Here is a 26,350-nt window from a genome sequence, read left to right as displayed (position 1 = left end):
GTCCAGAAGTGCTGTACGCACAGTCAACAGTCCCTCCTCTGTTATTGGGGTTCAGTAACGTCAGCTGTTCCCCTGCTGTGTGTGTGGCAATCCCTCCTACCTCCTCCAACCTCCTCCTCCTCCACCTGCCCCTGGGCTCCAACACCGCCAGTTGCCGTCCAGAAGTGCTGTACGCACAGTCAACAGTCCCTCCTCTGTTATTGGGGTTCAGTAACGTCAGCTGTTCCCCTGCTGTGTGTGTGGCAATCCCTCCTACCTCCTCCAACCTCCTCCTCCTCCACCTGCCCCTGGGCTCCAACACCGCCAGTTGCCGTCCAGAAGTGCTGTACGCACAGTCAACAGTCCCTCCTCTGTTATTGGGGTTCAGTAACGTCAGCTGTTCCCCTGCTGTGTGTGTGGCAATCCCTCCTACCTCCTCCAACCTCCTCCTCCTCCACCTGCCCCTGGGCTCCAACACCGCCAGTTGCCGTCCAGAAGTGCTGTACGCACAGTCAACAGTCCCTCCTCTGTTATTGGGGTTCAGTAACGTCAGCTGTTCCCCTGCTGTGTGTGTGGCAATCCCTCCTACCTCCTCCAACCTCCTCCTCCTCCACCTGCCCCTGGGCTCCAACACCGCCAGTTGCCGTCCAGAAGTGCTGTACGCACAGTCAACAGTCCCTCCTCTGTTATTGGGGTTCAGTAACGTCAGCTGTTCCCCTGCTGTGTGTGTGGCAATCCCTCCTACCTCCTCCAACCTCCTCCTCCTCCACCTGCCCCTGGGCTCCAACACCGCCAGTTGCCGTCCAGAAGTGCTGTACGCACAGTCAACAGTCCCTCCTCTGTTATTGGGGTTCAGTAACGTCAGCTGTTCCCCTGCTGTGTGTGTGGCAATCCCTCCTACCTCCTCCAACCTCCTCCTCCTCCACCTGCCCCTGGGCTCCAACACCGCCAGTTGCCGTCCAGAAGTGCTGTACGCACAGTCAACAGTCCCTCCTCTGTTATTGGGGTTCAGTAACGTCAGCTGTTCCCCTGCTGTGTGTGTGGCAATCCCTCCTACCTCCTCCAACCTCCTCCTCCTCCACCTGCCCCTGGGCTCCAACACCGCCAGTTGCCGTCCAGAAGTGCTGTACGCACAGTCAACAGTCCCTCCTCTGTTATTGGGGTTCAGTAACGTCAGCTGTTCCCCTGCTGTGTGTGTGGCAATCCCTCCTACCTCCTCCAACCTCCTCCTCCTCCACCTGCCCCTGGGCTCCAACACCGCCAGTTGCCGTCCAGAAGTGCTGTACGCACAGTCAACAGTCCCTCCTCTGTTATTGGGGTTCAGTAACGTCAGCTGTTCCCCTGCTGTGTGTGTGGCAATCCCTCCTACCTCCTCCAACCTCCTCCTCCTCCACCTGCCCCTGGGCTCCAACACCGCCAGTTGCCGTCCAGAAGTGCTGTACGCACAGTCAACAGTCCCTCCTCTGTTATTGGGGTTCAGTAACGTCAGCTGTTCCCCTGCTGTGTGTGTGGCAATCCCTCCTACCTCCTCCAACCTCCTCCTCCTCCACCTGCCCCTGGGCTCCAACACCGCCAGTTGCCGTCCAGAAGTGCTGTACGCACAGTCAACAGTCCCTCCTCTGTTATTGGGGTTCAGTAACGTCAGCTGTTCCCCTGCTGTGTGTGTGGCAATCCCTCCTACCTCCTCCAACCTCCTCCTCCTCCACCTGCCCCTGGGCTCCAACACCGCCAGTTGCCGTCCAGAAGTGCTGTACGCACAGTCAACAGTCCCTCCTCTGTTATTGGGGTTCAGTAACGTCAGCTGTTCCCCTGCTGTGTGTGTGGCAATCCCTCCTACCTCCTCCAACCTCCTCCTCCTCCACCTGCCCCTGGGCTCCAACACCGCCAGTTGCCATCCAGAAGTGCTGTACGCACAGTCAACAGTCCCTCCTCTGTTATTGGGGTTCAGTAACGTCAGCTGTTCCCCTGCTGTGTGTGTGGCAATCCCTCCTACCTCCTCCAACCTCCTCCTCCTCCACCTGTCCCTGGGCTCCAACACCGCCAGTTGCCGTCCAGAAGTGCTGTACGCACAGAGCCAAACACCTCGCCAATGTGTTAGTGGGGTTCAGCACCGCCAGCTGTTCCCCTGCTGTGTATACGGCAACGTGTACTGCGACCGCCACGCAGGCACAACAAGTTAAATTTAAGGGAACCTGTCCCCCCCCCCCCAGGCGTTTGTTACTGAAGGAGCCACCTTGTGCAGCAGTAATGATGCGAAGGGAAAAAGTGCCTCTTTTCGTGGTGCTCCTTGCAGATGCTGAACCTAACACTTATGAAATGTGTCCCCTCACAGCGTTCAACCGTCCGGTAGGTGGAACTTTCCTTTGTCATGTGACGCAGCACAGCCGTCATTTTTACCCCCTTGTCGCCGTGCGCCGCCTCCTCAGCGTTGTTTGAATCTGTCCCGGAGCCTGCGCTGTTAGGTTACCCCTTGGCCATGCACACATTTTGCGCTGCCCGTCTTCTGACATCATTTGCTGTCAGGCTGGCTGCGCCTGTGCGGGTGCGCTGTCCGAGATTCAGCCTCGCGGTGTCGTCTAATGTAATCCCACCGCGGGCCTGGGATCCGTGTCCATGCGCAGTGCATATCCTCGCCTCTCACTCCCCTCCCTACGGCTTCTAAAGACTGTTCGGTGTCAGCTGATCCCTAATAGCATGCCACGGCCGTGACACCGCACAGTCTTAAGAAGCCGTAGGGAGGGGAGTGAGAGGCGAGGATATGCACTGCGCATGGACACGGATCCCAGGCCTGCGGTGGGATTACATTAGACGACACCGCGAGGCTGAATCTCGGACAGCGCACCCGCACAGGCGCAGCCAGCCTGACAGCAAATGATGTCAGAAGACGGGCAGCGCAAAATGTGTGCATGGCCAAGGGGTAACCTAACAGCGCAGGCTCCGGGACAGATTCAAACAACGCTGAGGAGGCGGCGCCCGGCGACAAGGGGGTAAAAATGACGGCTGTGCTGCGTCACATGACAAAGGAAAGTTCCACCTACCGGACGGTTGAACGCTGTGAGGGGACACATTTCATAAGTGTTAGGTTCAGCATCTGCAAGGACCATAATTAAAAGAGCTAAGTTTACCTTTTCCAGCATTAGTGCTGTACACGATGGCTCTTCCAGCTACAAACGCCTGGGGGGGGGGTTAAAGGTTTCCTTTCAACTTGCTCCAGTGCAGGCTTCGGCCTACACTCCGCTCCCCCTGCTCCTCCTGCTGACCCTGGGCTCTAACACCGCCAGTTGGGGCCCAGATGTGCTAGCTGCACAGAGAAAAACACCTCGCCAATGTGTCAGTGGGGTTCAGCACCGCCAGCTGTTCCCCTGCTGTGCAGCCGGCAACGTGTCCTGCAACAGCCACGCAGGCACAACAGACCCAAAGCTGCCGCCAGTGCAGGCTTCGGCCTACACTCTGCTCCCTCTCCTCCTCCTGCTGACCCCGGGCTCCAACACCGCCAGTTGGGGCCCGGTACTGCTAGCTGCACAGAGAAAAACACCTCGCCAATGTGTCAGTGGGGTTCAGCACCGCCAGCTGTTCCCCTGCTGTGCAGCCGGCATCGTGTCCTGCAAAAGCCACGCAGACACCAGAACTGAAATTGAAGGGAACCTGTCCCCCCTCCCCCAGGCGTTTGTACGTTTTTAAGGCCACCTTGTACAGCGGTAATGCTGCATGTGTGCAAGGTGGCTCATAAACGTATTCTCCTCGCACATGTGGAACGGAAAACACGTCTAAAATGTGTCCTCTGTGTGACCATTTAACCGTCCCGGTGGTGTGACTTTCCTTTGTAATGACACGCTGCAACCCCCTTGGTAGCGCTGCCCGTCTTCTGGCATCATTGTTTGGCTGCCTGCGCCTCTGCGGCCGCCCTGACCCACACAACGCCCCTCGGTGTCTTATTTCTTGGGAGTGCGAGGGTGTGTTTGATGGGCATGAGCAGTGCATCAGTTCGCCTGTCCCTCATCTCCTTCCGCCTTCTTCAGACTGTGCGGCTTCATGGCCGTGGCATGCGATAAGGGATCAGCTGACGCCACATAGTCTGAAGCAGGTGTAAGAACCCAAGCGAGAGGCGAACATATGTACTGCGCCAGGCCATGAATCCCAGCCCCGCAGTGTTTTAACTATGTCAATACACTGCGGGGCTGTGATTCATGGGCATCGCGAACCGCACCAGCCAACATTAAATGAGGTCAGAAGATGGGCAGCGCTAACAGCGCTAGGCCAGGGGATAACACGACAGCGCAGACTCCTGTACAGCAAATAACAACGCTCAGGAGGCTGCACCCAGCACCAAGGTGGGATTCTTGACATCTGTGCTGCGTCTCATTACAAAGGGAACTCGCGCCTCCAACACAGTTTGACTGTATAAAGGGCTAAATGTTATACGTGTTCCATTCAGCGTGTGCAAGGAGCCAAATTAAAAGAGCAACCTTTGACTTGTGCACCACTACTGCTGCATAAGCTGTGGCTCTTCTACTTTGTAACCCCTGAGGGGGGGTTAAAGGTTACCTTTGAAATTGGTTCGATTAGGCTTCGGCCTACACTCTGCTCCCCCTGCAGAGCCCGGGCTCCAACACCGCCAGTTGGGGCCCGGTACTGCTAGCTGCACAGAGAAAAACACCTCGCCAATGTGTCAGTGGGGTTCAGCACCGCCAGCTGTTCCCCTGCTGTGCAGCCGGCAACGTGTCCTGCAACAGCCACGCAGGCACAACAGACCCAAAGCTGCCGCCAGTGCAGGCTTCGGCCTACACTCTGCTCCCTCTCCTCCTCCTGCTGACCCCGGGCTCCAACACCGCCAGTTGGGGCCCGGTACTGCTAGCTGCACAGAGAAAAACACCTCGCCAATGTGTCAGTGGGGTTCAGCACCGCCAGCTGTTCCCCTGCTGTGCAGCCGGCATCGTGTCCTGCAAAAGCCACGCAGACACTTGCTCTTGTACCTTCTGCTCCTCATCCTGGTTCCAGTACCGTCAGCTGGTTCCGGGCAGAGCCTTTGGCTTAGGTGCCTCCCTCTGGGTATCCGAGTTCCACCAACGTCAGGTGGTCCTTGGTAGTGCTTTCAGGCACGGGTACCTCCTGCTTAGTAACCGGGTTCCAGTAACGTCAGCTGGTCCTCGGTAGTTCCATTGGCTCTTGGACCTTCGGCTACCCATCCGGGTTCCAGCACCGTCAGCTGGTTCTCGGCACTGTCTTTTGCTCTTGTACCTTCTGCTCCCCATCCTGGTTCCAGTACCGTCAGCTGGTTCCAGGCAGAGCCTTTGGCTTAGGTGCCTCCCTCTGGGTATCCGAGTTCCACCAACGTCAGGTGGTCCTTGGTAGTGCTTTCAGGCACGGGTACCTCCTGCTTAGTAACCGGGTTCCAGTAACGTCAGCTGGTCCTCGGTAGTTCCATTGGCTCTTGGACCTTCGGGTAGCCATCCGAGTTCCAGTTCCATCAGCTGGTTCTCGGCATTTTCTCAGCCTTCTTGTACCTTCTGCTACATTTCCAAGTTCAAGAGACTAAACACGATGACCCGGAAGAACACCCCTAAGATGACGACGACACCAGAGACGACAACCACCGTGATGACGACGACCCTGGAGACGATGACCCTGAAGACCACCGTGATGACGACGACCCCGGAGACGACGACCCTGAAGACCACCCCGATGACGATGACCCGGGAGACGACGACCCTGGAGACGACGACCCTGGAGACGACGACGACCTGGAAGACCGAGAAGCAGAAGAACAAGAGGCTGCAGAACAAAGAGCAGAAGAACATTAAGCATAACACTAAATATCAGAGCAAAAAATATTATCTAAATTATAAGCAGAAGAAGACTAAGCAGTGTATGGGGGTGAGTCCGTTCCTCCTCGTGGTGCCCCTGGATAAAGCCTGATGCTGCAGGCCAAACTGAACGCGGACAAATGTAACTGTTTTGTGACAGGCAGAACGGAAGGTGTAATCTTCAAACTTTTATAGATAACAACTACAGGAATGCCTGTCACAAATAAGAATATGATGAAGAAGTAGAATATGATGAAGATAATAGTAAAATAAAAAGAATATGAACAATGTAACCCAAAAAATAATAGGTAGAAGATGAAGAAGAAGATGAATAAGGTGAAGAAGTTGATGTCAAAGAAGCTGATGATGAGGATAATGAAGAAGAAAGCGTGGGAGAAGAAAAAAAGAAGGTGAAGGGCGTTGAAGTAGTGAAACATCAATATGTGGCATAAAAAAAAAAAAAAAATTAACATAGTCAAATTCTTTCTAACGCCGAACGTCATCCAAAAAAAAAAAAATCCTGCTATTCTATTACATTGGGCTAAACCTCTGTGCCTTTAATGTCTCCGCCACGTCCCCCAATACATCCTACATTATTCTTAGTTGTTTTCCTTCATGTAGAATGAACCTACAAGTGTATAAAGGGTTTATTTTAATTCCGATATTTTCGTCCCATTGACTTGCATTGGGATCGGGTATCGGTATCGGATTGGATCCGATATTTTGACGGTATCGGCCGATACTTTCCGATACCGATACTTTCCGATATCGGAAAGTATCGCTCAACACTATTCTCAAGACATCCATACCACAGAGGCGTAGCTAGGGGTTCAGCCCAGGGGGGGCGAGACATCTGAGTGGGCCCCTAACCTCTGATTACAACTATGGTGATGCACCCTAATAGTGGACGTAGGAGAACCTCAGCAGATGATCCTGCTGCAACTAAAAAAAAAACATCTCCACAAGACCAATACTGATATTACCACCATATTGTGACCATATAGGGGTAGATACCAGTCCTACAAAGCATACAAGTGATTACAGCACAGTTACAGATGGTGACTTACCACTGACGTTCTTTCTGATGGAATCATTAACTTATCCCGTCTTTTCCATCTGGTCCAGACCGACATGGTGACTGCTGCCGTATGTGTCCCTATTACTGCTCCTGCTGTGTGGTACAAATGCAATACTCCTCATACTACACCACATAGTAATGCCACCACTGTGCCCTTACATAGTACAATGTCTCCTTTGTGCTCTCACAGTAGCCCCAAACTCTTTACAGGGGTCACAGTAGTCCCCACACTGTATATAGGCCCTACACTGTATGATGGCCCGACAGCAGCCTTCAAACTGTATAGTGACCCCTGAGTTAGCTCCCACACTGTATAATGACTCCTGCCTTAGGTCCCATGCTGTGTAACAGCCCCCACATTATCTACCATACTTTATAATGACCCCTCTGTTCTGTCTTCATACACGTTGATACGGTGTGTGATCCAACATACAGCATAAACCACTTCTGTCTTCCAAATAAGCAGACTGTTCTCTGTAGTCTAACTTGTTTATTGGTAACAGGTATTGAAAATGCGGTAAAACTAAAGGAATACAAATTACATATATAAGTATTGGGCTAAACAATCACACAGCTGATACTTTACAACTGACAAAGAAAGTATACAGTATGATGCAACCTATGTACATAACTACATACAGTAAGTCCCTGGTAATCACATTTCCTGTGTACTGGCTGCTATACAGTTAAACACATTCTGTACAACACTACATTGCAAGAACAGGGATAATGATCTTACCGGATAAACTTTACCAGGATGGCAACTAAGTAAGGTATTTCCAGCACAGCAGAATAACACGTGTGTCCAGGAAGAACACAGAGGGAAAATGGAGGTTCCTCATCCCAAAATGCCTTGGTGCAATCCCACAATGCAACACTCTAATTATTACTAAAAATAAAAAACACAGGTTATAAGTTTAACCACCACTGGGTGGTGCTATAACACAGCAAAAACCAAAACACTAATAGTAGTGAACCTTTAATGCATGAAACGAGCTACACTGTCCTCATAAAAATGGACAGAACACCCTCCATTAGCTTCCACGCTGTATAATGGAACCCGCTGTAGCTCCCACTCCTTGGATTCTGGTCACTGACTGTCCCTCTCTGTGGGCTGATACTCGCACAGCCCTGAAATATATGACAAAGACATAAATAGAAGAAACTGCCAGTGGGTGCGTATAGAGGCCATCATATGGGTATAGCTCCCTGAATGTGTCCAGGTAACCCTAAAGGAATACTCTTGTCTGGACAAGACCCTGTTGTGAATTTGGATTCTGGGCTCCCCCGGTGGCTACTGGTGGAATTGAACTGGTGTCTTCATCTTCTCTGTTCACCTGTTCCCATCAAGATTTGGGAGTCGCTATATAACCTTGCTGCTCTGTTAGTTGCTTGCCGGTCAACAATGTTATCAGAAGCCTCTCTGTGCTTGTTCCTGCTCCTAGACAACTACTAGATAAGTTGGACTCTTGTCCATGTTTGTTTTTGCATTTTTGTTCCAGTTCACAGCTGTAGTTTCGTTACTGTGTCTGGAAAGCTCTTGTGAACAGGAATTGCCACTCTGGTGTTATGAGTTAATGCCAGAGTTTTAAAGTAATTTCTGGATGGTGTTTTGATAGGGTTTTCAGCTGACCATGAAAGGGTCCTTTCTGTCTTCTGCTATGTAGTAAGTGGACCTCAAATTTGCTAAACCTATTTTCATACTACGTTTGTTATTTCATCTTAATTCACCGCCAATACATGTGGGGGGCCTCTGTCTCCTTTCGGGGTATTTCTCTAGAGGTGAGCTAGGACTAATATTTTCCTCTGCTAGCATTATTTAGTCCTCCGGCTGGTGCTGGGCATCTAGAATCAACGTAGGCATGCTACCCGGCCACTGCTAGTTGTGCGTTAGGTTTAGTTCATGGTCAGCTCAGTTCCCATCTTCCAAGAGCTAGTTCCTTTATATGCTGATGCTATGATCTCTTGCCATTGAGATCATGACAGTTTGACCGGCCACTAAAGGGTTAAAATCCTTGGCTGAGAAAGGAGAGAAATAAGTAGTCTGCTGAAATTTTTTTTTTTTTTTTTTCTCTCCTTCTAATCTTTGAATGGTTCTGTGTCCACCTGTTTGTAATGGATCTTGAGAGTGTAACTGCAGGTTTGAATAATCTCGCCACGAAGGTACAAAATTTGCAAGATTTTGTTTGTCATGCACCTGTATCTGAGCCGAGAATTCCTTTGCCGGAATTTTTCTTGGGGAATAGATCTGGGTTTCAGAATTTTCGAAATAATTGCAAATTATTTTTGTCCCTGAAATCTCGCTCTGCCGGAGACCCTGCACAGCAGGTCAGGATTGTGATTTCCTTGCTCCGGGGCGACCCTCAAGACTGGGCTTTTTCATTGACACCAGGGGATCCTGCGTTGCTCAATGTGGATGCGTTTTTTCTGGCCTTGGGGTTGCTTTATGACGAACCTCATTTGGAGCTTCAGGCAGAAAAAACTTTGATGTCCCTATCTCAGGGGCAAGATGAAGCGGAAATTTACTGCCAAAGATTCTGTAAATGGTCTGTGCTTACTCAGTGGAATGAGTGCGCCCTGGCGGCGACTTTCAGAGAGGGTCTCTCTGATGCCATTAAGGATGTTATGGTGGGGTTCCCTGTGCCTGCGGGTCTGAATGAGTCCATGACAATGGCTATTCAGATCGATAGGCGTTTGCGGGAGCGCAAACCAGTGCACCATCTGGCTGTGTCCACTGAGAAATCGCCAGAGAGTATGCAGTGTGATAGAATTCTGTCCCGAAGCGAGCGGCAGAATTTTAGACGGAAAAATGGGTTGTGTTTCTATTGTGGTGATTCTACTCATGTTATATCAGCATGCTCTAAGCGCACTAAAAAGCTTGGTAAATCTGTTTCCATTTGCACCTTACCGTCTAAGTTTATTCTATCTGTGACCCTGATTTGCTCTTTGTCATCTATTACCACGGACGCCTATGTCGACTCTGGCGCCGCGTTGAGTCTTATGGATTGGTCCTTTGCCAAACGCTGTGGGTATGATTTAGAGCCTTTGGAGACTCCTATTCCTCTGAAGGGGATTGACTCCACCCCATTGGCTAATAATAAACCACAATACTGGACACAAGTAATTATGCGTATTAATCCGGATCACCAGGAGATTATTCGCTTTCTGGTGCTGTGTAATCTACATGATGATTTGGTGCTAGGATTGCCTTGGCTGCAATCTCACAACCCAGTCCTCGACTGGAGAGCTATGTCTGTGTTGAGCTGGGGATGTAAGGGGGCTCATGGGGATGTACCTGTGGTTTCCATTTCATCATCTATTCCCTCTGAAATTCCTGAGTTCCTGTCTGACTATCGTGACGTCTTTGAAGAATCCAAGCTTGGTTCGTTACCTCCGCACCGAGAGTGCGATTGTGCCATAGATTTAATCCCGGGTAGTAAATACCCAAAGGGTCGTTTATTTAATCTGTCTGTGCCTGAACATGCTGCTATGCGAGAATATATAAAGGAGTCCTTGGAAAAGGGACATATTCGTCCATCGTCATCTCCCTTAGGAGCCGGTTTTTTCTTTGTGTCAAAAAAAGACGGCTCTTTGAGACCATGTATTGATTATCGGCTTTTGAATAAAATCACTGTTAAATATCAATACCCATTGCCGTTGCTGACTGATTTGTTTGCTCGCATAAAGGGGGCCAAGTGGTTCTCTAAGATTGACCTTCGTGGGGCGTATAATTTGGTGCGAATCAGGCAGGGGGATGAGTGGAAAACCGCATTTAATACGCCCGAGGGCCATTTTGAGTATTTAGTGATGCCTTTTGGTCTTTCAAATGCTCCGTCAGTTTTCCAGTCCTTTATGCATGATATTTTTCGTGATTATTTGGATAAATTTATGATTGTGTATCTGGATGATATTCTGATTTTTTCGGATGACTGGGACTCTCATGTCCAGCAAGTCAAGAGGGTTTTTCAGGTTTTGCGGTCTAATTCTTTGTGTGTGAAGGGTTCTAAGTGTGTTTTTGGGGTACAGAGGATTTCCTTTTTGGGATATATTTTTTCCCCCTCTTCCATTGAAATGGATCCTGTCAAGGTACAAGCTATTTGTGATTGGACGCAGCCCTCTTCTCTTAAGAGTCTTCAGAAATTTTTGGGCTTTGCTAACTTTTATCGTCGATTTATTGCTGGTTTTTCGGATATTGCTAAGCCATTGACCGATTTGACTAAGAAGGGTGCTGATGTTGCCGATTGGTCCCCTGATGCTGTGGAGGCCTTTCGGGAGCTCAAGCGCCGTTTTTCCTCTGCCCCTGTGTTGCGTCAGCCTGATGTTGCTCTACCTTTTCAGGTTGAGGTCGACGCTTCTGAGATCGGAGCTGGGGCAGTGTTGTCGCAGAAAAGTTCTGACTGCTCCGTGATGAGGCCTTGTGCCTTCTTTTCCCGTAAATTTTCGCCCGCTGAGCGGAATTATGATGTTGGGAATCGGGAGCTTTTGGCCATGAAGTGGGCTTTTGAGGAGTGGCGCCATTGGCTTGAGGGGGCCAGACATCAGGTGGTGGTATTGACTGACCACAAAAATTTGATTTATCTTGAGACCGCCAGGCGCCTGAATCCTAGACAGGCGCGCTGGTCATTATTTTTCTCTCGGTTTAATTTTGTGGTGTCATACCTACCGGGTTCTAAGAATGTTAAGGCGGATGCCCTTTCTAGGAGTTTTGAGCCTGACTCGCCTGGTAACTCTGAGCCCACAGGTATCCTTAAGGATGGAGTGGTATTGTCAGCCGTTTCTCCAGACCTGCGGCGGGCCTTGCAGGAGTTTCAGGCGGATAGACCTGATCGTTGCCCACCTGATAAACTATTTGTTCCTGATGATTGGACCAGTAGAGTCATCTCTGAGGTTCATTCTTCTGCGTTGGCAGGTCATCCTGGCATTTTTGGTACCAGGGATTTGGTGGCAAGGTCCTTCTGGTGGCCTTCCCTGTCACGAGATGTGCGAGGCTTTGTGCAGTCTTGTGACGTTTGTGCTCGGGCCAAGCCTTGTTGTTCTCGGGCTAGTGGATTGTTATTGCCCTTGCCTATTCCTAAGAGGCCTTGGACGCACATCTCGATGGATTTTATTTCAGATCTGCCTGTTTCTCAGAAGATGTCTGTCATCTGGGTGGTGTGTGACCGTTTCTCTAAGATGGTCCATTTGGTTCCTCTGCCCAAGTTGCCTTCTTCTTCCGAGTTGGTTCCTCTGTTTTTTCAAAATGTTGTTCGTTTGCATGGTATTCCTGAGAATATCGTTTCTGACAGAGGGACCCAATTCGTGTCTAGATTTTGGCGGGCATTCTGTGCTAGGATGGGCATAGATTTATCTTTTTCGTCCGCTTTCCATCCTCAGACGAATGGCCAGACCGAGCGGATTAATCAGACCCTGGAGACATATCTGAGGTGTTTTGTGTCTGCTGACCAGGATGATTGGGTTGCTTTTTTGCCATTGGCGGAGTTCGCTCTCAATAATCGGGCCAGCTCTGCCACTTTGGTGTCCCCGTTTTTCTGTAATTCGGGGTTTCATCCTCGATTTTCCTCTGGTCAGGTGGAATCTTCGGATTGTCCTGGAGTGGATGCTGTGGTGGAGAGATTGCATCAGATCTGGGGGCAGGTGGTGGACAATTTGAGGTTGTCCCAGGAGAAGACTCAGCTTTTTGCCAACCGCCACCGTCGTGTTGGTCCTCGGCTTTGTGTTGGGGATTTGGTGTGGTTGTCTTCTCGTTTTGTCCCTATGAGGGTCTCTTCTCCTAAGTTTAAGCCTCGGTTCATCGGCCCGTATAAGATATTGGAGATTCTTAACCCTGTTTCCTTCCGTTTGGACCTCCCTGCATCCTTTTCTATTCATAACGTTTTTCATCGGTCATTATTGCGCAGGTATGAGGTACCGGTTGTGCCTTCCGTTGAGCCTCCTGCTCCGGTGTTGGTTGAGGGTGAGTTGGAGTACGTTGTGGAGAAAATCTTAGACTCTCGTGTTTCCAGACGGAGACTCCAGTATCTGGTCAAGTGGAAGGGATACGGCCAGGAGGATAATTCTTGGGTGAATGCATCTGATGTTCATGCCTCTGATCTGGTTCGTGCCTTTCATAGGGCCCATCCTGATCGCCCTGGTGGTTCTGGTGAGGGTTCGGTGCCCCCTCCTTGAGGGGGGGGTACTGTTGTGAATTTGGATTCTGGGCTCCCCCGGTGGCTACTGGTGGAATTGAACTGGTGTCTTCATCTTCTCTGTTCACCTGTTCCCATCAAGATTTGGGAGTCGCTATATAACCTTGCTGCTCTGTTAGTTGCTTGCCGGTCAACAATGTTATCAGAAGCCTCTCTGTGCTTGTTCCTGCTCCTAGACAACTACTAGATAAGTTGGACTCTTGTCCATGTTTGTTTTTGCATTTTTGTTCCAGTTCACAGCTGTAGTTTCGTTACTGTGTCTGGAAAGCTCTTGTGAACAGGAATTGCCACTCTGGTGTTATGAGTTAATGCCAGAGTTTTAAAGTAATTTCTGGATGGTGTTTTGATAGGGTTTTCAGCTGACCATGAAAGGGTCCTTTCTGTCTTCTGCTATGTAGTAAGTGGACCTCAAATTTGCTAAACCTATTTTCATACTACGTTTGTTATTTCATCTTAATTCACCGCCAATACATGTGGGGGGCCTCTGTCTCCTTTCGGGGTATTTCTCTAGAGGTGAGCTAGGACTAATATTTTCCTCTGCTAGCATTATTTAGTCCTCCGGCTGGTGCTGGGCATCTAGAATCAACGTAGGCATGCTACCCGGCCACTGCTAGTTGTGCGTTAGGTTTAGTTCATGGTCAGCTCAGTTCCCATCTTCCAAGAGCTAGTTCCTTTATATGCTGATGCTATGATCTCTTGCCATTGAGATCATGACAGACCCCAAAGAGGGAAACTGAAATGAGGGAACCAGAAAAAAGAGGGAGAGGTAGAATATTACCAATCTAAAGAAAAAAGTACACCCTTTGGCTCTTCTGATCCTTTTTCCTCTTCTCCCCCTTGGGGATCTTGTGGTCTAGACTTAGTATACGTAAATGGACCTGCACCGATATGTGATTTTTTATATGCACCTACTTGCTGTTTCTATTTTCTTCTGTCTGGCTATTTATCATCTTAATATATACTTACCTTGTAATGGCTTCACATCCTGTTCTGTCCAGATGTGTCCGGATCCCAGAATTCTAAGAGGCGGAAGTTCACCGACCTCCATATTGGGACACCCAAGTGATGGGTGTCTCAATATGGAAACTGCTTATGGTAACAGCCTCTTGCGCGGTACCACCAGTGGAACACCATCGCACCACACACACACACTGTATACGCCATACGCACCACACCCACACACACTGTATACGCCGTAGGCAGTACACACACACACACTTTATACTCATCCTCTTGCGCGGTACCACCAGCGGAACACCGTTGCAAACATGCCACTGCCGGGATCAGCCGAATGACTCACTGACCGCTGCCATCTTTGTACCAGAGGAGCACATAGCACATGGGGTAGACAGGTCAAAGAACAGAGCACAGACGGGGGGGGGAAAGAGAGAGTGGATAGGTTGGTGAGCACATGGGGGGGGAGATTCTCAATGCTACAAAGCCTGCCCTCATCGTGACATTACCGCCCTCCCCATGCGATAGCATCGGGTCTCCATATAGTAAATATATATTCATCCTCAACTTTTTTAATAAAAGGTTTTACCTTTTATTTTTCATATTTCGTGTTTTTTTATTTTTTGTGTCTACCACTTTAGATTTACTGATATGAAATCATGCAGACACTGGTCTGATAGGATCCTGACCCAGGCTACAGGATAGAACATATATATAGGTTGGGGTCTTATCAGACCAGTGTCTTTGTGTATGTGTATATACAGTATATATATATATATATATATATATATATATATATATACACACACACACTGACAAGACTGGTCAGTAATGTGCATTGAAAGACGTGACCCTGGCTGCAGGACCCCACGCGAGGATATTTGACTCTTTCCCATATATGGTATATAGGAAAGAGACATACAGTATATCCTCATCTGTGGGGTCCTGCAGCCAGGGTCACGTCCATGAGTGCACATTACTGACCAGCCGCCATAAATCTTCAGTGCCTTAGTAACTGCGGATACAGCACAGGAATCCTGCTGGGTCTTATCAGGAGAGCAGCAGAGTAGAGCAGAAGTGGGAGCTGTACTTACACCACTGTGTCCTGCTCCTCTCTCACTGGAAAAAGATGCTCCTTCCTGTGTGCTCTGCAGCAGACATGGCCACTCAGCCTGCAATGTGGGCATGTCTTCAGTATACTGGAGGCAGGCAGCTGTCAGGTACAGTGCTGGCACTCAGCGTGTATCAGCATGGGGGGGGGCTTTGGGGAATATGTTCCTCTCTCTTGCAGGGAGATCATGTCTCTTCTCTACCACGGAGCTTACAGTAACTATATCGGCGGGCTGTGCATGCTGATATAATTACAGTAAGTGTAGCATAGCTCCGGGTGGGCCCCTATGAGCGGTGGGCCCGGGGCAACCGCACCCTCTGCCCCCCTGGTAGCTACGCTACTGCCATACCATTTATAGTTTTGACGGAGCCTACCCCAGCAGGCCAAAGGTATCATTAGAAATATTGGTCTTGTAGTAAATCTTCCTTTACTCTATCCATGGGGACCCATGGGCCAGGGTGATTTCAAATGCCAGGGCTGAATTTCAACCCCAGTCCGTACCTGTGTATATCTATGTAGCTGTCACGCTCAGGTCAGGAGAACTGACAGTCAGTCTGAGGATTTCAATGCGATCCTTGCACGAGACATACAGCCATCTGTCTGCCCCCTTAAAGTTGAACTGTAGCAAAAACTCTAGATTCCCATATGAATTCTTATCAGTAATTATGATGTCTAATGTTCATGCAGCAAAATGCACTGCAGATTTTATTTATCCAGAAAGTAACAGATGACATCAGAAGATATACACATACGAATATAGTTCTGTGCAAAAGCAGGTGTGGAACAATGCTGCTAAGTAAGGCCTCTTTCACACTTCTGTCGGTACGGGGCCGTCGCAAACCGTCGGCCTGACGTACCAATGGACGTTGTGCAAAATAGTGCACAACGTGGGCAGCGAATGCAGTTTTCAGACGCATTCGCTGCCCATTATGAGTTCCGGGGAGGAGGGGGCGGAATTTACAAAAAAGTTACATTGAATGGTTTTTTTTGTGACAAGGGTCCGCCAATTACCGACGCATCCAGTGCACGACGTATGGAACGCGTGTCCATACGTCGCGATGCATAGGTAATACAAGTCTATGTGCAAAAAACGCATTCTGCGGGCAACTTTGCAGGATGCGTTTTTTTCACAGAACGACGCATTGCGATGTTCACATTCCGACGGAAGTGTGAAAGAGGCCTAAGAATGCAGTTAAAATAGAAAAGATTTATCAAGTAACAAAATGCAAAGTCAATGAATAAAATAGAAGTCTAAATTAAATCAATCACTGGCAAATAAACATTTTGGTGCCTCAAATATTCAACTTGTTTCTGGGAATATTTGACATTCTGTCACTGGCTTACCGCGATAGAGAGGAGCCAGAAGACCGCAGCCTGTGATTTTTCCTACTCTTGCACTGATTGAAGGCACTTCACCTTCATATTAAACGTTGCAGGTTTCTTTTAGCAGTGCAGGAGTTAATGAGCTCAGTTCAGAGCTCCTGTAAACTTTCCTGCAATAAGACTCAGCTGTGCACTTTTAGCCACTCTCATCTCCTATATAATCTGGGTCCTGGCTAGCACTCATTGTCAGAGTTAGCTATTACTGCGTGGCTGGAGGTTGTTGGTGTTTGTTATTTGAGAAGGTGTTTGGTGGATTTATCTGTGAATGTTCCTTGGTTTTGGGTGTGTGATAATGCTTCTTTGTCTCATACTTTGGTTTAACCCCATCTTCCATTCCCCAATGCATTCCACTGTTGTTTGTGTGAGTATATTTGTATGATTGGTATTTTTCGTTATCCCTGTTCATATTACCTTGTTAGTCTTGTTGGTGTATTACGGTACACTACTACTCCCCTCTTCCCTGGGTGGGGGTACAGACTGAGGGTGGATTCAAAAGCTAAGGCAAGGTATGTGGCCCCGGCGTCTTCAGCATCAGAAGTAACCCGGGGAAAAGGGCGAGCTAGGGCGCCCTTAGCATTAGGGACAGGGAAGAAGCTCCTGGTCCCAGGACACCGACAACAGAGTCTCAATACCTGCTGATTCAACAATTGCCCCAATTTTTCCATATCAGCTCTAGTTTTTGCAATACAGAACATACGCCATATACCTCTGCTCCCCCATTAAAAATCTGGATATTTTAGTGTCTAAATTAATATCTTTTAGGCAAGAAGAAAATGTTTTTTATGTATTTTAAGTTTTTTTTTTACTTTCTGCAAGTCTTATAAGAGTGGGATCTGCCAGGATAATCCCGCATAAGATTCCGACAACAGTGTGCCATCATGTGTTCATCCCATTTTTCTTGGTATCAGCCTTTCATTATTTTATGTTTTGGGTCATGGTCCTGCTTGTTGAAATTTTTCACCTTGTTCTTTGCTTACAGGCGTTATCCGTGACTAGTTTACTTTTTTACTATGGGCCTAAGAACTAACAGGCAGGTAGTTTCTAAATACCTGCCTGTTCTGCTCGGCGTTGGCTTAGAACCATAATGGACTGCTCCTCTGATTCTGTGGCTTCACATCAACAACCAGCTTCCCGAAGTTAGGCAGTGGCGAGCCGGCTGTCTATCAGCATGACATCGAAAGGCAGATGCTCTGTCGCCGTATCATTAACAGAAGCTGCAAAATCGCCACCAGGAACAGTCAATGACTGCTCAGAGATGACAGACATCAGCAACGGGCAGGTAGATAGCGATTACCTGTCTGTTAGTTCTTAGGCCCAGAGTAAGAAAAAAAAATTGCCCCTCATAACCACTTTAAAGAGATTTTTAAAAAAAAATGTTTGGACATTATGTTAAAAAGTTTTTAAAGTTAAATTGTGTAAAAACTATTTTTTTCTATAATACTCTAACTGAGCTGCTGGGGGCTGCCATTTTTATTTGCTGGTGTGTAGGTGTCAGAACACAACACTTGCACACAGTAAATACAGCAGCCCAAGGCCATAGGAGACTGTGGTTGGTGTCCGACTCTTATCTCCTATCTTAATCAAATCAATATTGAGTGACCAACCTGTGCCTTCAAAACAGCCTCAGTTCTTCTAGGTATACTTTCATTGCTACCTTCCAATAGGTGGCACTACAGTTCTAGTTCTCTTCCTCTCTGAAGAGACAATTTGCATAATTAGCATATTTTCCAGAGGAGCATTGCAGCTTTAAGTCTCCCCATCTCAGCATGCTTAGCATGTCACTCTCCGCAAGGAGAAATGATACTTCTTGGATATAGGTATACTTTCACAAAGTTTTTGAATGAACTTGGCAGGGAGGTTGTTCCAAACATCTTTAAAGAACTAAATACAGATTTGTGCAGGCATGTACAAATCCTTATGTTACTTCATATAATCACAGATAAACTTGAGGATGTTGAGATCAGGGTTCTGTGGGGGCCGTATCATCACATCCAGGACTCCCTGTTGTTCTTTTCAATGAAGATAGCTCTTAATGACATTAGCTCTATGTTTTGGGTCATGGTCCTGCTGCAGAATAAATATGGAGCCAATCAGCCAAGGAAACTTAGTGCAGCAGACAAAAGACATTATTCTTACTTCCCTTAAAAAAATCACAAGATGTCCAGCAATACCATAAGCTCAGACTTGGCAGTAACCAGTATTACAACCGTCCACTGTTCAGAGCAGTCTGGTTGGAAATGGTCCTTTTGGAAGAACTGTGGCAGGAAACTATACCTTCGAAATCGAAACAAGGCCAAGAGACTCTAATATTCAAGAAAACATAGGGCATGTGGAGCAGAAAATATTAGCAAGTGCTCTGAATGGATGAGTCAAAATGTGAAATATTTGGCTGCCACAAAAGGCAGTTTGTTCGCCAAGGGGTTGGAGAGAGGTACAAGAATGAGGGTCCACTGACAATAGTGAAGGACAATGGAGGGCCCTTGCACGTTTGACTGCTTTTCAGCAAATGGAGTTCAGGATTAGGTCAGGAATAATGGAGTCCTGAATACTGAGAAATACAGGCAGATGACCATCATGTAATGCCATCAATGAGTCATCTCATTGGCTCCAAATTTATTCTCCAGCAAGAAAATAACAACAAACGTACAATGTAATGAAGAACTCAACGTAAAGAAGATGGAGATTTGAAAGTGATGATATGGCCCGTCAGAGTCCTGATCTTAACATTATCGAGGCCGTCTTAAATTACATGACGAAATAAAAGGTTTTGGAAAACCTCTCTGCACTACAGTGCCTAAAACACTCTGTACACCCTATTATTTAAATGCCAGGTTTTTGTCATATAAAAAAATCATACTACAAAGGATGATTTCAGAACTTTTCCACCTTTAATGTCATTCATAATGCTTTAAATTATAAACATTTCATGTTTTTACATTTTCAAACTTTTATTGACAAATACATCAAGACTTAATACTTACAGAGTTGACCCTTATTTTTCAAGATCTCTGCAATTTCACGGCATGCTAGGCAGGGCTGCCACTAGGAATTTTGGGGCCCCATACTGGCAACATTTTGGCCCCCTTGAGACTCCGCCCAGGCTCCACCCAGCTCCGCCTCCACATCTCAAACCTTCCACAGTCCCACCGCCCGCTCTTGGAAAAACTGATCTTCTGCACCACGTCCTCACCAATCTGATATTAACAGATCCCAGCAAACACCAGATCACATACATAACCAGCAGTTTTTGTTTTGGACAAAAGAATTTTTAAGCTACCACCACGACAAGGTAGACTCTTTTGGCCGGACTCTACTCTACTCTAGCCTATTAAACATTTCTTTATATTTTCTATATTTTTATGTATTTTTCTTTAAGGGAATGAGTCACATATATTTTTTAGAATGACCATTAATACCACATACAAGGGACAAATACCATCACACCATGACCAGACGACATATTACCACAACAGTGACCGAATAATAGCACATACAAGGAACAAATACCTCCATACCGTGACCAGATCACATATTACCATCACATAGCGACCAGATAATACCACATACAGGGAGAAATACCGCCACACTATTACCAGATCATATACTACCACCACATAGTGACCGAATACTACAATACTGATGATTAATAAAAAAAACACAACACTAATGCCATTATACACAGGAGATCTGTATATAATGTCAGTGTACAGGTAATACAGTGATCAACAGTGACATTATACACAGGAGCTCTGTATATAGTGTCAGTGTACAGGTAATACAGTGATCACTCGTGACATTATACACAGGAGATCTGTATATAGTGTCAGAGTACAGGTAATACAGTGATCATCAGTGACATTATATACAGGAGCTCTGTATATTGTGTACAGTGAACAGGTAATAGAGTGTATAGTGTCAGTGTACAGGTAACACACTGACTCACAGTGACGTCTCTAGCTGAAGTTCTTCATCTTTGCTTTTCTTTTTCATGCAGCGCAGACTGCCATCATTTGTTCCAGCCAGGATTTGCTCTCTGCATAAAATAACACATAGTTACCTAGAGCACCGCTTCCAGAGCACATTCCCCACTTTTCCCTTTCTTCTACACTACACATCTGAATACAGACGTGCACCCACCATTAATATATAATTAGTTATTATTAATCCGCCACTGCACCCCCACCAACTATAATAAGCCATTTTCCCCAATTAATAAATATATACATTAATTAGCCCCTGTACTCTTTCCCCCAATTCATTACCAGTCACTGCATTTAACGCCCCCTACTAGGTGCCTCCCGCTCCACCGATTCATTATATTTACATGCCTTTTCTGCCCTAATTCATTGTTGTCTTCTCTCTCTCACCCCCACCCTCTATTCATTATCAACGGCTCTCCCTCCACATTCAATACATAATTTACTCCTACCACCCTCAAAATTCATCAATATTTGCTCTCCCCAGGGTCTCATTTGCTTTCACCATCCCCCACCTTCAATTTAATTGCTATCCCCATCCCTCACTTCATCATTTGCAGTCCCCCTCACTTCATCATTTGCTGTCCTCCTCTCCCCTCACTTCATCATTTGCTGTCCTCCTCCCCCCTCACTACATCATGTGCAGTCCCCTTCCGTTCATGTGCAGTCCCCCGTCTCCTGCCTCACATCATCAATTGCAGCCCCTCCATCATTTGCAGCCCCCACTCCATCATTGTTTACAGCCCCCTCCAACATGTGCAGATCTCCCTTTTCATCATGTGCAGACCCCCCTTTCATCCTGCGCAGACCCCCTTTCATCATGTGCAGACCACCTTATAATCATGTGCAGACCCCCCTTCATCATGTGCAACACCCCTTTATCATGTGCAGCCCCCTTTATCATGTGCAGCCCCCTTCATCATGTGCAGCCCCCTTTATCATGTGCAGCCCCCTTTATCATGTGCAGCCCCCCTTTATCATGTGCAGCCCCCTTCATCATGTGCAGCCCCCTTTATCATGTGCAGTGCCTCCTTCATCATGTGCAGTACCCCTTCATCATGTGCAGCCCCCTTTATCATGTGCAGCCCCCTTTATCATGTGCAGCCCCCTTCATCATCTGCAGCCCCCTTCATCATGTGCAGCCCCCTTCATCATGTGCAGCCCCCTTTATCATGTGCAGCCCTTTTATCATGTGCAGCCCCCCTTTATCATGTGCAGCCCCCTTCATCATGTGCAGCCCCTTTATCATGTGCAGCTCCTTTATCATGTGCAGCGCCCCTTCATCATGTGCAGCCCCCTTTATCATGTGCAACCCCCTTTATTATGTGCAGCCCCCTTTATCATGTGCAGCCCCCCTTCATCATGTGCAGTGCCCCCTTTATCATGTGCAGCACCCCCTTTATCATGTGCAGCGCCCATTCATCATGTCCAGTGCCCCCTCATCCCCTTCTCACCCATTTAATTCATTTTATATAAGAAAAAAAAGTTTTACATACTTACCTCATAAGTGATCCTCCAGCAGGCGCAGCTCCACTTATGGTCAGTGTCGTCATACATGTCGGCGCATACTCAACACCGACACCTGACCAGAAGTCCATGGAGAGCAGAGGGAGTCGGAGCTGCGCAGCCGTCCATATAAAGACGGCCGTGCACAGCTCCCAGAAAGCTCTGGGGCCCTGGCGCCGATGTGTGCGCCGCCGGCCTGCAGCATATTAGTGCAGGATGGGGCCCCATGAGCAGTAGCACAAGAGGCGGGCCCTGCGGGCCCCCCTGTGTGCCGCTGGTCACCGGGCCCCATACGGCAGTAAGGGCAGTAATGCCCTGATAGCGGCCCTGATGCTAGGTACCAACTTCTGGGCCAAATCCTTACTGCTGGCAACCCATTCTTGCCTAATAAGTGTTTGGAGTTTATCACTCCACTTTTATTTGCGTAATTTTGTTTTACTATGGAAATGAGATCTGGAGATTTTCCTGGCCATGTACCCAGAATTTCAATGTTTTGTTCAATGAACCACTAAGTCATCAGTTTTCCTTTTTGACGTGGTGCTCCATTATCTTGGAAAAAGCATTGTACTTCACCAAATTGCTTCTGGAACTTTGGGAGAAGTTGTCCTTGGAGAATGTTTAGATGCTATTCTTTATTCATGGCAGTGTTCTTTGGGAAAATTGTGACTGAGACCACTCCCTTGGATGAAAAGCAATCCTACACATGAATGGTCCCAGGATGTTGTACTTTTGGCATGATACAGGAGTCATGGTAACACACACCAATTCTTCTCCGGTCAATAATTCTTGCAAATATCTCACACGCTCTTAAGGGGGCTTCATCAGAGAAAATAACTTTACCTCAGTCCTTTACAGTCCACTTCCTGTACTTCAGAATGTCAGTCTGTCCTTGATGATTTTCTTGGAAAGGTGGAGTCTCGGCTGCTCTCCTTAACGGCAGGCTAGCTTCCAAAAGACTCTGCCTCAAAATATACGTTTTAATGCACTGACACCTGCTTACTACCATTTCTGAGCAAGCTCTACGCTAGTTTTGAACTGATCCCATATCTGAATCTTCTTTAGGAGACATTCCTTGGTGTTATGACTGAGCCCTAACGCTCGGACACAGATTAACAAACCAGGAGAGATGTTCAGCCTGCACATCGCAGGTGCCTATACAGACTAGGCAAATGCCTAACTTAACCCTGTTTTTTTCCTGCCTGACCACAGAGTTTGGCACCCTAAAATTACTCAATGGTGCCCCCACTCAACGTCGGCTGACCATGAGTGTCCTTAACTGCACCCTCAAATATACACAGATTGTAACCAAAAATGACAACAACAGAACATAGTGGACACAGACAGAGGGTGAGACACAGGGCTAAGGACGTGTTCACACAGTCATACATGAATGAGGGAAGAAAAAGAAAACAACACAAAAACACCTTTGGTAGAAGTCAAATCCCCCAGACCATAAATGTAACAACATAGGAGGAGTGCTGGGAAGGGGAACATGCAAGCAAACCACAAGAGAAGCAATTGAGAAACCTCATCAAGATAATCTTTCACTGGGGAGCTGCGACTCCAAACATCCATCTAACTTGGAATATAGGCAGCAAAACTGCATGTGCCAGGATAGTATAAATTGCGTCCTCCCAAGATGTGATAAGACAAACCAACGAGGAAGTGAAGACACCTGCATAGAAGCAACACAGCAAAGAAAAGAAAAGACAAAAGCATTATCAGCAGTTGGACAGAGACAACACAGGCTGTGGTCAAACAGAGCGGTCAAGCTCCGCAGTCGAGTCATGACACTTGGACTTACTGGACTGTCTTGGGTGCCCTGAGACCTTCTTTCACAGCAATGGAACTACTCTTTGCAGTTTTTGATGATGTTATAAATGATTTATAAACTACAACTATAAAAGCTGAAGCAGCGAAAGTTGTGAAAAACAAAATATGTTTTAGTCTCAAAACTTTTGTCAACAACTGTAGGTGTTCAGGTGTTTAGTATACCTTTTTGTATTGAAGAAACTCTATGTTCTTGCTGAATTGTAAAAGCCGTAAATAGCAAGTAAACGTTTGGCACTGAACCTTCGCTTATTGCATAAACCTGAGTCAGAAGTTCTTGCATTCATAATGCTGAATCGGCAACTTTATTGTATGAAACGACAAAGACTCAGCAAAATGCAGCAGTCAACCATGGATTGTGTCCTACAGAATTCTACATGTGCAAGAAATATTAACACGGGAATAACACTATTTACACACCATGGTAATCCTGTAATTACATCAAGCATTCTCTATGAAACAAGGAAGTTAGATCAATACCATCAATTACTGTATATACAGTTTTAACCACAAAACAGAACAAAGAGGTTCTGCAGCAAAATAGCATACCTTAAAATCTCCAGTAGCAATCATTGGGCCCATTTTAACCCACTGAAACACTTTCTATCGAACTACTTTGATAACATGGTCACTATTGACCCCGACATTTAAGGGGTTCACTTTACGGATCAGTTTTCTCATGATCCTTGCATTTTCAGCAGTTGTCTGTGGCAGTGCCTGCAAGATCAACGTAATGCAGTTAGATCTAAGTAGATAAGGGTGATGGACAGGTCTGGTCACGGGCTCCTCCTCAGCGGCTGCAGAACAGAAGGAGAACATGGAATACTCATCTATTAGTACGTCACACAAAATCATGTCCCCAACATATTTGTTAAAATAAAGATATAGTAATAAACCCCTTTAACGCTGCTATACACATTAGACAAGGTTGGCTGAAGATGAAAATATTGGGGGAAAAGAAGGATTGGACATGTTGAAATTCAATGCCTGATCCTAACAGCTGCTTACTCCCTTCTCCATGCTGCTTACTGGGTGTATACGAATTAGACGGGCTGGAGAAATAGCTTGTAGCCAAAGGAGCAATTCACTAGAAGATATTGACCATCACTCTTCTCACAATTTGGAAACACCTTCATACTTATATATGTCATCTGGCCTCACAACCCTATGTAATGCCTGGAAAAGGTACATAGAAAAAGGATATACGGCACTCCAGGCGAGAGGATAAGGTGCCCAAGTAGGGTCCCAACCGGTAGTCCAATAATAGCAGAAACTTGGCACTCAGACATAGTAAAAGTGAAAACAGATTTATAGGCAATCCATATACTATTAAAGTTTCAGTCTATTCAGACAAGCACCATATCGCAGCGACGCAGATCGCATTTGTGACAGCACTGGTCTACATATCCCAAGAACTTTACAGGTGGCAATCAGTTCTGGTGAAGGTCTGAATAGACTGAAACGTTAATATTATATGGATTGCCAATAAATCTGTTTTCACTTTTTCTATATCCGAGTGCCAAATTTCTGCTATTACTGGGTAAGGTATATAATCACCAAATATCTGTGAAGTTTTGGACAATTTGGAGAAATGGGGCACATTGCTCCCAGTGTCTGTGGATGAGATAAAGTCCCATTCCACTCTCTTGAAACCAATCACAAGCCTCAGATATCGGGTCATCGAAGAATGAGCCATCATCACTTCCTGTCCTGGTGGAGATCCCTGGAGCCGTGCCCACTGAAGTGACGTGTATCAGAGCATGGCAAATATACATTTTATTATTATTTTAGAATATTCCTTAAAAAAAGTAGATTGAACAACTCATTTTGATGGTAACTTCCTCCATTCAGTAGCAGAGATCTTACAGATTTGAAGGATGGGTGATGGTTGTCAGAGCAAAGGCACCATGCCGCAGCATCCATGTAACCTGTGCAGCCGTACAGGAGCCCTAGAGGTAAGGAGACCACTGCCTGCTCCCAAGCAGGTGAACTCATGCATTATGATGAGCTATTGGACTGCAAATGGCCCATATATTGTTCTTGCACAGGGACTTTTCCTGTCTGTGTCCACTCCTGCCATACACATTACAATAAAGTTGTCCGAATCTGCCGATATTGGCAGGTTCAATGACAATCTAATGTGTATGGGGTCTCCCCCAACAGATAATATTTTTGGGAAGAAGGATCAAGCTTGCTGAATTTCAGAAGCAAATTATTTTCTTCTTCTGGGGGATAAGCAGCCAAGCGAGTATTCATGCATTGGGGAGACAGGAGAGATAGCTTTTAACAGGATGATCATTCGGTTGACAACTATCTAATGTGTACTGGGGCCTTTACACACTTAGGTAAATGTTTCCTCTTTTATTAGTAGCAATCATTGTGTTTCTTTGAAATGTTGTGACCATTACATCCAACAAACCATACAGTCAATGCAATGGAGCTAGAGACAGGTGTCACTGGTTAGCCTTACTACACTGGAATTATGGGACTGAATCCAACTATACAAAATATTTCTTAAATAATATATAATAAATAATAATATT

This window comes from Ranitomeya variabilis, chromosome 6, assembly GCF_051348905.1.
Source record: "Ranitomeya variabilis isolate aRanVar5 chromosome 6, aRanVar5.hap1, whole genome shotgun sequence".
NCBI classification, from domain to species: domain Eukaryota; kingdom Metazoa; phylum Chordata; class Amphibia; order Anura; family Dendrobatidae; genus Ranitomeya; species Ranitomeya variabilis.
The sequence above is the reverse complement of the archived record's forward strand: the minus strand, read 5'-3'. Positions refer to the sequence as shown.